Source organism: Cervus canadensis, chromosome 14, assembly GCF_019320065.1.
Source record: "Cervus canadensis isolate Bull #8, Minnesota chromosome 14, ASM1932006v1, whole genome shotgun sequence".
Taxonomy (NCBI): domain Eukaryota; kingdom Metazoa; phylum Chordata; class Mammalia; order Artiodactyla; family Cervidae; genus Cervus; species Cervus canadensis.
The window spans coordinates 21,752,798-21,765,358 of NC_057399.1; the positions used below are offsets into that span (position 1 = coordinate 21,752,798).

The 12,561-nt window shown below is 37.0% G+C and overlaps 1 protein-coding gene across 1 annotated transcript in view; it reads left to right on the forward strand.

The window, feature by feature from the left end:
* Positions 1–12,561, forward strand: part of TRPM6 (transient receptor potential cation channel subfamily M member 6) — a 174,667-nt gene continuing 162,106 nt past the window's right edge. Inside the window, exon 1 of the mRNA XM_043487140.1 lies at positions 1–112. The gene's annotated coding sequence lies outside the window, so the exon portion shown is untranslated. The remainder of the gene's footprint in view (positions 113–12,561) is intronic.

A 12,561-nucleotide genomic window follows, 5' to 3' on the forward strand; every position in this document is an offset into this window, starting at 1 on the left:
CCGTGGCAGCGTGGGCAGTCCAGATTCTGAGAGAAGCTTCATTTTTTGGGTAGAAGACCAGGAAAGAAAGCTGCTTTGAGTAGAAGAAAGAGTTCTGGAGATAAGAGAGCTGGTAAGTACATAGAGTAATTCTGTATATAAACTGGCACTAGTCCTGGGCTCATCCCTAAGGCAGGGGTCCCCACCCTCTGGGATCTAATGTCTGATGGTCTGAGGTGGAGCTGTTGTAATAATTATGGAAATAAAGTGCACAATAAATGTCATATGCTTGAATCATCCCCAAACCACCTCCCCTGCCCCCACCACCCCTGATCCGTGGAAAATTGTCTTCCATGAAGCCGGTTCCTGGTGCCAAAAATGCTGGGGACCACTGCCCTAAGGTGCACATGCGTGGGACAGATTAAAAGCTATATAGCAAAGACGTTGAGAACTAAATCACAGTATGAACTTGTGCCCAGTTTCTTCCCTGGTATCTGAGTGATGCATGCATGGGGCAGGCCCTTAGCAGCATAGCCAAGACTTTGACCACTAAACTGACTTTAGAACCATACGCACAAAAGAGACAGAATTTATGGTCTGAACCTAACTGGCCTGCTTTAAAAAAAATCAACATCCTTCAGTGGATTTTAAAAGGACCCATAATCTCACGATGTAATATTTGGGACAAAATCCAAAATACTTAACATGCAAACAATCAGGAAAATGTAATCAATTTACAAGGGAATAATAATCAACAGATGCCAATTCTATGGTAAGACACGTTAGAATTATGAAAGTTGTTTTTGTGTTGAAATATAGTTGATTTACAATCAACAGTATATTAGTTTCAGCTGTACAGCATAGTGATTCAGTGTTTTAATAGATTATACTCCATCAAAAGTTATTACAGGATACTGGCTATAATTCCTTGTGTTATACAATATATCTGTATTACTTGTCTATTTTATACATATAGTTTGCATCTTCTAATTGCATACCCTTAATTTGGCCTTCCCCTCTTCCTTTTCCCCTCTAGTAACCACTAATTTGTTTTCAATATCTGTGAGTCTGTTTCTGTTTTGAGATATGTATCATTGTATTATTTTTTAGATTCCACATATAAGTGATCATCTAAGGCTTTTTCTTTGTCTGATTTCTTTCACTAAGCACGATATTCTCTAGGTTCATCCACATTGCTGCAAATAGCAAAATTCCATCCTTTTTATGCTGGAATAATATTCCATTGCATGTATATACGGCATCATCTTTATTCATTCATCTACTGATGGACACTTAGGTTGCTTCCATATCTTGACCATTGTAAATAGTGATGGCTATGAATGCTGGTGTGCATGTATATTTTTGACTTAGTATTATTGTTTTATATATTCCCAGGAGTGGAATTGCTTGATCATGTGGTTCAGTTCAGTTCAGTCTCTCAGTCATGTCCAACTCTTTGTGATCCCATGGACTGCAGCACGCCAGGCCTCCCTGTCCATCACCAACTCCTGGAGCTTACCCATACTCATGTCCATCAAGTCAGTGATGCGATTCAACCATTTCATCCTCTGTTGTCCCCTTCTCTTCATGCCTTCAATCCTTCCCAGCTTCAGGGTCTTTTTCAATGCGTCAGTTCTTTGCATCAGGTGGCCAAAGTACTAGAGCTTCAGCTTCAGCCTCAGTCCTTCCAAGGAATATTCTGGACTGATTTCCTCTAGGATTGACTGGTTTGATCTCCTTGCAGTCCAAGGGACTCTCAAGAGTCTTCCACACCACAGTTCAAAAGCATCAATTCTTTGGTGCTCAGCTTTCTTTATGGTCCAACTCTCATATCCGTACATGACTACTGGAAAAACCATAGCTTTGACCATACGGACCTTTGTCAGCAAAGTAATGTCTCTGCTTTTTAATATGCTGTTTAGGTTTGTCAGCTTTTTATCCAAGGAGCATAAGTCTTTTAATTTCATGGCTGCAGTCACCCTCTGCAGTGACTTTTAATTTCATGGCTGCAGTCACCATTTGCAGTGATTTTGGAGCACAAGAAAATGAAGTCATATGGTAGTTCTATTTTTTAATTTTTTGGGGGAATCTCTATACTGTTTTCCATAGTGCTTGCATGAATTTACATTCCCACCAACAGTGGCTCAGGGTTCCCTTTTCTCCGCATCCTCTCCAAAATTTATTATTTGTAGACTTTTAAAAATTCATAAGGTAAATTTATTTTTATTAATTTTTATTGAAGTATAGTTGCTTTACAATGTTAGTTTCTGCTGTACAGTGAAGTGAATCAGCGATATGTATACATATATCCTCTCTCTTTTGGATGTCCTTCCCACGTAGGTTACCACAGAGCATTGAGTAGAGTCCTCTGTGCTGTATATTGATAGTAGATTCTCATTAGTTATCTATTTTATACATAACAGTGTATATATATATATCAATCATGATCTCCCAGTTCATCTCACTCCTCTTCCCCCTCTGATATCCATTTATCTGTTCTCAGCATCTGTATATTTGTAGACTTTTTGGTGATAGCCATTCTGACACATGTGAAGTGAAATCTCATTGAGAATTTGATTTGCATTTCCCTGATGACTAGCAATATTGAGAATCTTTTCAAGTGCCTGTTGGCCATCTGTATATTTTCTTCAGGAAAATGTCTATGTGGGTTTAGGTATTCTGCCTATTTGTTTTTAATATTGAGTTGGTGATCTGTTTATATATTTTTGATATTAATCCCTTGCTGGTCATGTCATTTACAATTATTTTCTTCCAGTCAATAGGTTGTCTTTTCATTTTGTTGATGGTTTCCTTTGCTCTGCAAAAGCTTTTAACTTTAACTGGTTTCATTTGTTTAATTTTGCCTTTGTTTCTTTTGCTTTACAAGGCAAGTCTAAAAAATATTGCTATGATTTATGCCTCTTGAGAAACCTGTATGCAGGTCAGGAAGCAATGGTGAGAACTGGACATGGAACAACAGACTGGTTCCAAATAGGAAAAGGGATATATCAAGGCTGTATATTGTCACCCTGCTTGTTTAACTTATATGCAGAGTACATCATGAGAAACACTGGGCTGGATGAAGCACAAGCTGGAATCAAGATTGCCAGGAGAAATATCAATAACCTCAGATATGCAGATGACACCACCCTTATGGCAGAAAGTGAAGAAGAACTAAAGAGCCTCTTGATGAAAGTGAAAGAGGAGAGTGAAAAAGTTGGCTTAAAGCTCAACATTCAGAAAACTAAGATCATGGCATCTGGTCCCATCACTTCATGGCAAATAGATGGGGAAACAATGGAAACAGTGGCAGACTATTTTTTGGGGCTCCAAAATCACTGCAAATGGTAATTGCAACCATGAAAAGACGCTTACTCCTTGGAAGGAAAGTTATGACCAACCCAGACAGCATATTAAAAAGCAGAGACATTACTTTGCCGACAAAGGTCCATCTAGTCAAGGCTATAGTTTTTCCAGTAGTCATGTATGGATGTGAGAGTTGGGCTATAAAGGAAGCTGAGCGCCAAAGAATTGATGTATTTGAACTGTGGTGCTGGAGAAGACTCTTGAGAGTCCCTTGGACTGCAAGGAGATCCAACCAGTCCATCCTAAAGGTGATCAGTCCTGGTTGTTCATTGGAAGGACTGATACTGGAGCTGAAACTCCAATACTTTGGCTACCTGATGCAAAGAGCTGCCTCATTTGAAACGACCCTGATGTTGGGAAAGATTGAAGGCAGGAGGAGAAGGGGATGACAGAGGATGAGATGGTTAGATGGCATCACCGATTCAATGGACATGAGTTTGGATAAACTCTGGGAGTTGGTGATGGACAGGGAGGCCTGGTGTGCTGTGGTTCATGGGGTCGCAAGGGGTTGGACATGACTGAGCGACTGAACTGAGCTGATGTCAATGAGTATTCTACCTATGTTTTCTTCTAGGAGTTTTATGGTTTCAGGTCTTATATGTGGCTCTTTAATCCATTTTGTTTTTATTTTTGTATGTAGTGTGAGGAAGTATTAAAATCTCATTCTTTTATATGTAGCCCTTCAGTTTTCCCAGCACCACTTATTGAAGAGATGGTCTTTTGTCCACTGTATATTCTTGCCCCTTTGCTTATAGATTAACTGGCCATAAGTTAATAAGTGCATGGGTTTAATTCTGGGCTCTCTATTCTGTTCCATTGCTCTATGTGTCAGTTTTTGTGCCAGAGTCATACTGTTGGTTACTGTGGCTCTGTAGTATAGTCTGAAGTCTGGGAGTATGTTAGCTCTAGCTTTGTTCTTTTTTCTCAAGTTTGCTTTGGCAACTTTTGTGTTTCCATATGAATTATTTGTAATTATCCATAAGGGTAGTTATTTGGAAAATGTCACAGGTATTTTGATAGGGATTGTTTTAAATCTTTAGATAGCTTAAGTAGTATGAACACTTTAACTATTAATTCTTTCAGTCCATGAACATGACATACATTTGCATTTGTTTGTACCATCTTCAGTTTCCTCCATGCAGTATCTTATACTTTACAGAGTATAGATCTTTCACCTCCTTGGTTAAGTTTATTCCTAGTTATTTTATTCTTTTCCAAAAAAAGTCTGAAGTAAAAAGCATAACCTACCATCTAAAGAAGTGAGAAAAGGAAGAAAAAAATCAAAGCCCCAAGTCAGCAGAAAATAGGAAATAATAAAGACCAGGGAAGGAAACAAAACAGAAGTTCAGAAAACAGTAGGAAAGATCAGTGAAACCAAGAGCTGGTGTTTGCAAAAAGCTAAACAAAACTGACAAACTATTAGCCAGGGTAACCAGGAAGAAAAGAAAGAGGAAAAAATAAACAAAGTAACAAATGATAGAAGAGAAATTACAACCAATACCACAGAGATGTAGAAAATGATAAGAGAATGCTACCATCAGTTATATGCTGACAAATCAGACAACCTAGAAGAAACAGGTACATTTTTAGACATATAACTTGCCAAGACTGAACCAAGAAGAAACAGACAATTTAAACAGCTTGATAACCAATAGTGGAATTGAGCTTGTAATTTAAAAACTTCCAAAAAAGTAAAATCCAGGATCGAACAACTTCACAGGGGAATTCTACCAAATATATAAATAAGGAATAATACCTATCTTTCTAAGAATATATATATATATAAAAAAGCTAAACTAAAAGAATGGAACACTCCCAAATTCATTCTATGAGGCCACCATTACCCTAATACCAAAACTAGACAAAAACACTACAGAAAAAGAAGTTTATGGTTTTGTCTTTTAGTCCAAGGTAGAGTGATGTTGTAATCATTATATTACTCCTGAATATTTTATTTGGGTATTTCTAAAGGCTTACTGAGCCTTTTGAACACCTGGACTTTTAAAAATAGTATTGTTTTTCATATAAATAGCTCAATATTTTTAATTAACTGTTTAAAATATATTGGCTTGACCTTAAGATGAAAGGTAGTAGTTATCAGTCTTACAAAGGGCATTCTTACATAATTCTGCAATGCTTATTAAAATTTGAAAGCAATATTTTTAAATATGATAGTTTTTCTAACTTGAGCTTGTAAAGTTGCAGGTGCAAAAGTATGGGTGTATTCAATAATGTCTAATAGAATTCTAGCTAAGCTTTACAGGCCTCATTTGATCACTGTGTTTCATTGTTAAACAAGCAGCTGTGGTATATGTGCTGCCGAAGCAAGCACTAAACAAGCAGCTGTAAAGTCTTGCAGACAAAGATGCTAACCCAGCACACGGCTGTATCTGTTCACGGCTAAATCTGTCATCTATAAGTGATAAATCTGTATTTAAAAATGTGTGTTATTTTTCTGACCATATAAGCAATATATGCTCATTTTGAAAATTCATTAGAGCATGATGATATAGAAAAATTAAAATCATGTTTCCAGAGACAATCATGGTTTTAGCTTGATTTTTCTTATCTATAGTAATATATATGTATTTGAATTCAACATCATTGCTTTATTTAATCAAAGAAAGACAGGACATGGCTGAATATACATTTAATTTTTTTTTCAAATTCACATTGTTTTTAGAGTGCTCTTGAGTTGTTAACACAGTCTTCTATTTTTAAATTAATTTTTATTGAAGTGAATTTCCTTTACAATGTTGTATTAGTCTGCTGTACAGCAAAGCGAATCAGCAATGTGTATATCTATATGCCATCTTCTTTGGATTTCCTTCCCATTTAGGTTGCCACAGGCCACTGAGCAGAGTTCTGTGGGCCATACAGTAGGTTCTCATTGTACATAGTCATGTCCGACTCTCCTCAACCCCATGGACTATACAGTCCATGGAATTCTCCTGGTCAGAATACTGGAGTGGGTAACCTTTCCCTTCTCCAGGGGATCTTCCCAACCCAGGGATGAAACCCAAGTCTCCCACATTGCAGGCAGATTCTTTACTAGTTGAGCCACAAGGGAAGCACAAAAATTCTGGAGTGGTTAGCCTACCCCTTCTCCAGGGGATCTTCCCGACCTAGGAATCAAACCGGGATCTCCTGCATTGCAGGCGGATTCTTTACCAACTGAGCTATCAGGGAAGCCAAAGTTTTCATTAGTTATCTATTTTATACATTGCAGCATATATATATATCTCAATCCCAATATATCCCTATATATATATATATATCCCAATATATATATATATCCCAATATATATATATATATATCTCAATCCCAATCTCCCTATTCCTCCCACCTCCTCTTCTCTCCTTGGTATCCATATGGTTGTTCTCTACATCTGTTAACACGCTCTTCTTTTGTGATCTTTCTGTGTGCTTGAAATTCTGAAGTATTTTAAAATTTAATTTTAATTTATTAAAATTGAATAACTTGATTTAATTTAATGTATTAATTAATTTATTAAAATGAAGTGTACTCTTAGGAATTTAAGCAATTCAGGTAAGTGTGAAGAAGAATGTAAAAATGCCACCACTATCACTTACAGGTAATATATTCTTTAGCATTTATTTATTTGGCTGCACCAGGTCTTAGTTGTGGCACACAGAATCATTGCAGCAAGCAGGATCTTTTGTTATGGCATGTGAACACTTGGTTGCAGCATGTGAGATCTAGTTCCCCGACTAGGGATCAAACCCAGGCCCTCTGCATTGGGAGCATGGAGTCTTGGCCACTGGACCACCAGGGAAGTCTCAGAAATAATGTTTGACAACACTAAATGAGCATCATGTCCAGTACCTCTTGGTGTATAGAGAAATTTATGGATGGAAATACACTGGTGGATAGAAGATAGACAGAAGTAGGTTCATATTTAATAAAATGGCACATGAATAGTACCACATGCAACTTGAATTTAATAGAAGAAATTGAAGTAAAAATGAAAGAAGTTGCTAAACATCAGATAAATGTTTCTTTGCCACTATATATTGTAGCAAATAAAGTATCAAAAGTTAAAAAAGAGAGATCATGAAGAAGTCCATATGACTTACATGCTTTAATTTTATTTATTTTTGGCCATGCTGTGTGACTTGCCAGATCTTGGTTCCCTGATTGGGGATTGAATCCAGGCCCATTGCAGTAGAAACTTGGAGCCCCAGCCTCTGAGGCTCTGGGGATTGCCAGGGAATTCCCCCCAAGAGTTTTTTTTAATGAAGGGAAAAAAAAGCGTAAAACTTAGACAATTATTAGATATACTAGTGAGTGAGAAGGGATCCTGAGGCAGAGAGAGTTAGATAAAACATGACACTGAATTTTCAGACATTGGTAAAACAGACAATAGCAATGGACCATTGCTAGAAGTAGAGAAGTAAGAATGGGAATTGTCAGAATGAAGGCAAGGCTAGTTTAGAAGAGTTAAATTGAACTTGGTGGTGGCTGCAAATATTTAACAAGTAGTCAGGAATTTTAGGCTGAAAAAGTCTTGAGGCTGAAGCATTAGACTTTAGAGTCATTTTCCTGGAGGTGCCCACTGAAGCAGCAGGAGTAATCGAGATATTGAGGGAGAACAGAGAAAGAAGATGGTGGCCCCATACTTAGGACCACTGCCTCTTTCAAACTATAGAAGGAGGTAAAAAAAAAAAAAACTATAGAAGGGTATGAGTCAGAGGAAAGGCAGTCAGAGAGTGGGAAAGAGGGTGTAGTATCTCTCAAACCAAGAATGGGGAGGCGGTTTCTATTCAAAGAAGATGAATCTTAGCAAAAGTCAAATCAAACTATTGACATATTTCAAAGGATTATTTTTCAGGAATCAAAGCCAGAGGCTTATACAGAGTAAGCGGTCAGGAAACATGACCCTTAACTCTGAGAGATGTCCCAGCCACCAGAAATGTAGGCAAGATGACCCCATTAAGTAATATCTGAGAGCTCACACTTGCTGAAACTGTGTGGTTATATACATATGATTCCTATATGTTTTTTTTTGGGGGGGTAACCCATCAACATATTATATAGATAATATTCATGGTTCTAGGATTTGCAAAGTTCTAGGTGAAAGTCAAATTTGAGACAATATATATATTCCTATTTGGTCTTTTTGCAAAGCCTTTTTAGAATTTTCTTTGTCACACTTCTGACCTGTACACAATTTTGCTATGGATCATATTAGTTTTAATTGTGGGTCACTTAGTATAGCACACTTTTTTCATCTTTACTGCTTATTAAGTGTTACTCCAACTATGATTCCATTCTTATAGGGTACTAATGGCTCCATGACAAAACCAGCCTTGGCAAATGACCCATCATGTGGCCAAGAACTATGGCCTCCTTGGGCCAAATGTCATTCAGTGATGCCAAGTCAAAATAATACTTCAAGGTGTCTTAACAGTTGGAAATGTCACTCATGTGTTTCATTCTGTTAGAATCATAGACAGTAGATTTTATTTAATGTTTGACAATGTTCTGGTCAATAGCTTCTAAAGATTAAATATACCGGAACACATCTTCCTTTAAGAAAAAAACCTGAAAATGTCACGGAAAATAGGAAAGAACCATGGATATTAAAGTGTTTAGAATTCTACTTTTTTCTGTGAAAAGCCAAAAAGCCAAAAAAGTTATTATTTTTGTCTACTCCATCCCCTTGCAGTAGTGAGGACTCTAGACTGGCTCAGTTATACTTGAGGGGCTTGTGTGTGTTTGTATGTGTGTGCTAATATGACACTGTGCAAAATGAATTGGACATAGACTTTGGAGGATAACATACTAGGTAGGCAGCAAGTCTAATGGTTCAGAAATGAAGATGTAAAGGTTACTACCAAATGAGAATAACAGTGAGAAGATTATAGATTAAACATTGTAATGAAAACTAGAGCGTTCTAGCATACTTCTTCCTAAGTTACACTTCTGTGAGCTTGAGAAGGATTGGTCTGTTAAATAGGAATACTTATTGTACCTGCCTTATAAAATTGTTATGCAGAATAAATGAGAAAATGAATGCAAAAGCAGCACCCAGTTTTTGTTTATTTATTTATTTAGTTTGATTTTTTTTTCCATTTATTTTTATTAATTGGAGGCTAATTACTTTACAATATTGTAGTGGTTTTGTCATACATTGACATGAATCAGCCATGGAGTTACATGTATTCCCCATCCCGATCCCCCCTCCCACCTCCCTCTACACCCAATTCCTCCGGGTCTTCCCAGTGCACCAGGTCTGAGCACTTGTCTCATGCATCCAGCCTGGTCTGGTGATCTGTTTCACCCTAGATAATATACATGTTTCGATGCTGTTCTTTTGAAACATCCCACCCTCGCCTTCTCCCACAGAGTCCAAAAGTCTGTTCTGTACATCTGTGTCTCTTTTTCTGTTTTGCATATAGGGTTATCGTTACCATCTTTCTAAATTCCATATATATGTGTTAGTATACTGTATTGGTCTTTATCTTTCTGGCTTACTTCACTCTGTATAAGGGGCTCCAGTTTCATCCATCTCATTAGAACTGATTCAAATGAATTCTTTTTAATGGCTGAGTAATATTCCATGGTGTATATGTACCACAGCTTCCTTATCCATTCATCTGCTGATGGGCATCTAGGTTGCTTCCATGTCCTGGCTATTATAAACAGTGCTGCAATGAACATTGGGGTGCACGTGTCTCTTTCAGATCTGGTTTCCTCGGTGTGTATGCCCAGAAGTGGGATTGCTGGGTCATATGGCAGTTCTATTTCCAGTTTTTTAAGAAATCTCCACACTGTTTTCCATAGCGGCTGTACTAGTTTGCATTCCCACCAACAGTGTAAGAGGGTTCCCTTTTCTCCACACCCTCTCCAGCATTTATTGCTTGTAGACTTTTGGATAGCAGCCATCCTGACTGGCGTGTAATGGTACCTCATTGTGGTTTTGATTTGCATTTCTCTGATAATGAGTGATGTTGAGCATCTTTTCATGTGTTTGTTAGCCATCTGTATGTCTTCTTTGGAGAAATGTCTGTTTAGTTCTTTGGCCCATTTTTTGATTGGTCATTTATTTTTCTGGAATTGAGCTTCAGGAGTTGCTTGTATATTTTTGAGATTAATCCTTTGTCTGTTTCTTCATTTGCTATTATTTTCTCCCAATCTGAGGCTGTCTTTTCACCTTACTTATAGTTTCCTTTGTAGTGCAAAAGCTTTTAAGTTTCATTAGGTCCCATTTGTTTATTTTTGCTTTTATTTCCAATATTCTGGGAGGTGGGCATAGAGGATCCTGCTGTGATTCATGTCGGAGAGTGTTTTGCCTATGTTCTCCTCTAGGAGTTTTATAGTTTCTGTTCTTACATTTAGATCTTTAATCCATTTTGAGTTTATTTTTGTGTATGGTGTTAGAAAGTGTTCTAGTTTCATTCTTTTACAAGTGGTTGACCAGTTTTCCCAGCACCACTTGTTAAAGAGGTTGTCTTTATTCCATTGTATATCCTTGCCTCCTTTGTCAAAGATAAGGTGTCCATAGGTTCGTGGATTTATCTCTGGGCTTTCTATTCTGTTCCATTGATCTATATTTCTGTCTTTGTGCCAGTACCATACTGTCTTGATGACTGTGGCTTTGTAGTAGAGTCTGAAGTCAGGCAGGTTGATTCCTCCAGTTCCATTCTTCTTTCTCAAGATACTTTGGCTATTCGAGGTTTTTTGTATTTCCATACAAATTGTGAAATTATTTGTTCTAGTTCTGTGAAGAATATCATTGGTAGCTTGATAGGGATTGCATTGAATCTATAGATTGCTTTGGGTAGTATAGCCATTTTGACAATATTGATTCTTCCAACCCATGAACATGGTATATTTCTCCATCTGTTTGTGTCCTCTTTGATTTTTTCATCAGTGTTTTATAGTTTTATATGTATAGGTCTTTTGTTTCTTTAGGTAGATATACTCCTAAGGATTTTATTCTTTTTGTTGCAGTGGTGAATGGTATTGTTTCCTCAATTTCTCTTTCTGTTTTTTCATTGTTAGTATATAGGAATGCAAGGGATTTCTGTGTGTTAATTTTATATCCTGCAACTTTACTATATTCATTGATTAGCTCTAGTAATTTTCTGGTAGAGTCTTTAGGGTTTTCTGTGTAGAGGATCATGTCATCTGCAAACAGTGAGAGTTTTACTTCTTCTTTTCCTATCTGGATTCCTTTTACTTCTTTTTCTGCTCTGATTGCTGTGGCCAAAACTTCCAAACTTATGTTGAATAGTAGTGGTGAGAGTGGGCACCCTTGTCTCATTCTTGATTTCAGGGGAATACTACAATTTTTCACCATTGAGGGTAATGCTTGCTGTGGGTTTGTCATATATAGCTTTTATTATGTTGAGGTATGTTCCTTCTATTCCTGCTTTCTGGAGAGTTTTAATCATAAATGAGTGTTGAATTTTGTCAAAGGCTTTTTCTGCATCTATTGAGATAATCATATCATTTTTATCTTTCAATTTTTTAATGTGGTGTATTACATTGATTGATTTGTGGATATTAAAGAATCCTTGCATTCCTGGGATAAAGCCCACTTGATCATGATGTATGATTTTTTTAATATGTTGTTGGATTCTGTTTGCTAGAATTTTGTTAAGGATTTTTGCATCTATGTTCATCAGTGATATTGGCCTGTAGTTTTCTTTTTTTGTGGCATCTTTGTCTGGTTTTGGAATTAGGGTGATGGTGGCCTCATAGAATGAGTTTGGAAGTTTACCTTCTTCTGCAATTTTCTGGAAGAGTTTGAGTAAGATAGGTGTTGGCTCTTCTCTAAATTTTTGGTAGAATTCAGCTGTGAAGCCATCTGGTCCTGGGCTTTTGTTTGCTGGAAGATTTCTGATTACAGTTTTGATTTCCCTGCTTGTGATGGGTCTGTTAAGATCTATTTCTTCCTGGTTCAGTTTTGGAAAGTTATACTTTTCTAAGAATTTGTCCACTTCTTCCAAGTTGTCCATTTTATTGGCATAGAGCTGCTGGTAGTAGTCTCTTATGATCCTTTGTATTTCAGTGTTGTCTGTTCGATCTCTCCATTTTCATTTCTAATTTTGTTAATTTGGTTCTTCTCCCTTTGTTTCTTAATGAGTCTTGCTAACGGTTTGTCAATTTCGTTTATTTTTTCAAAAAACCAGCTTTTAGCTTTGTTGATTTTGCTATGGTCTCTTTAGTTTCTTTTGCATTTATTT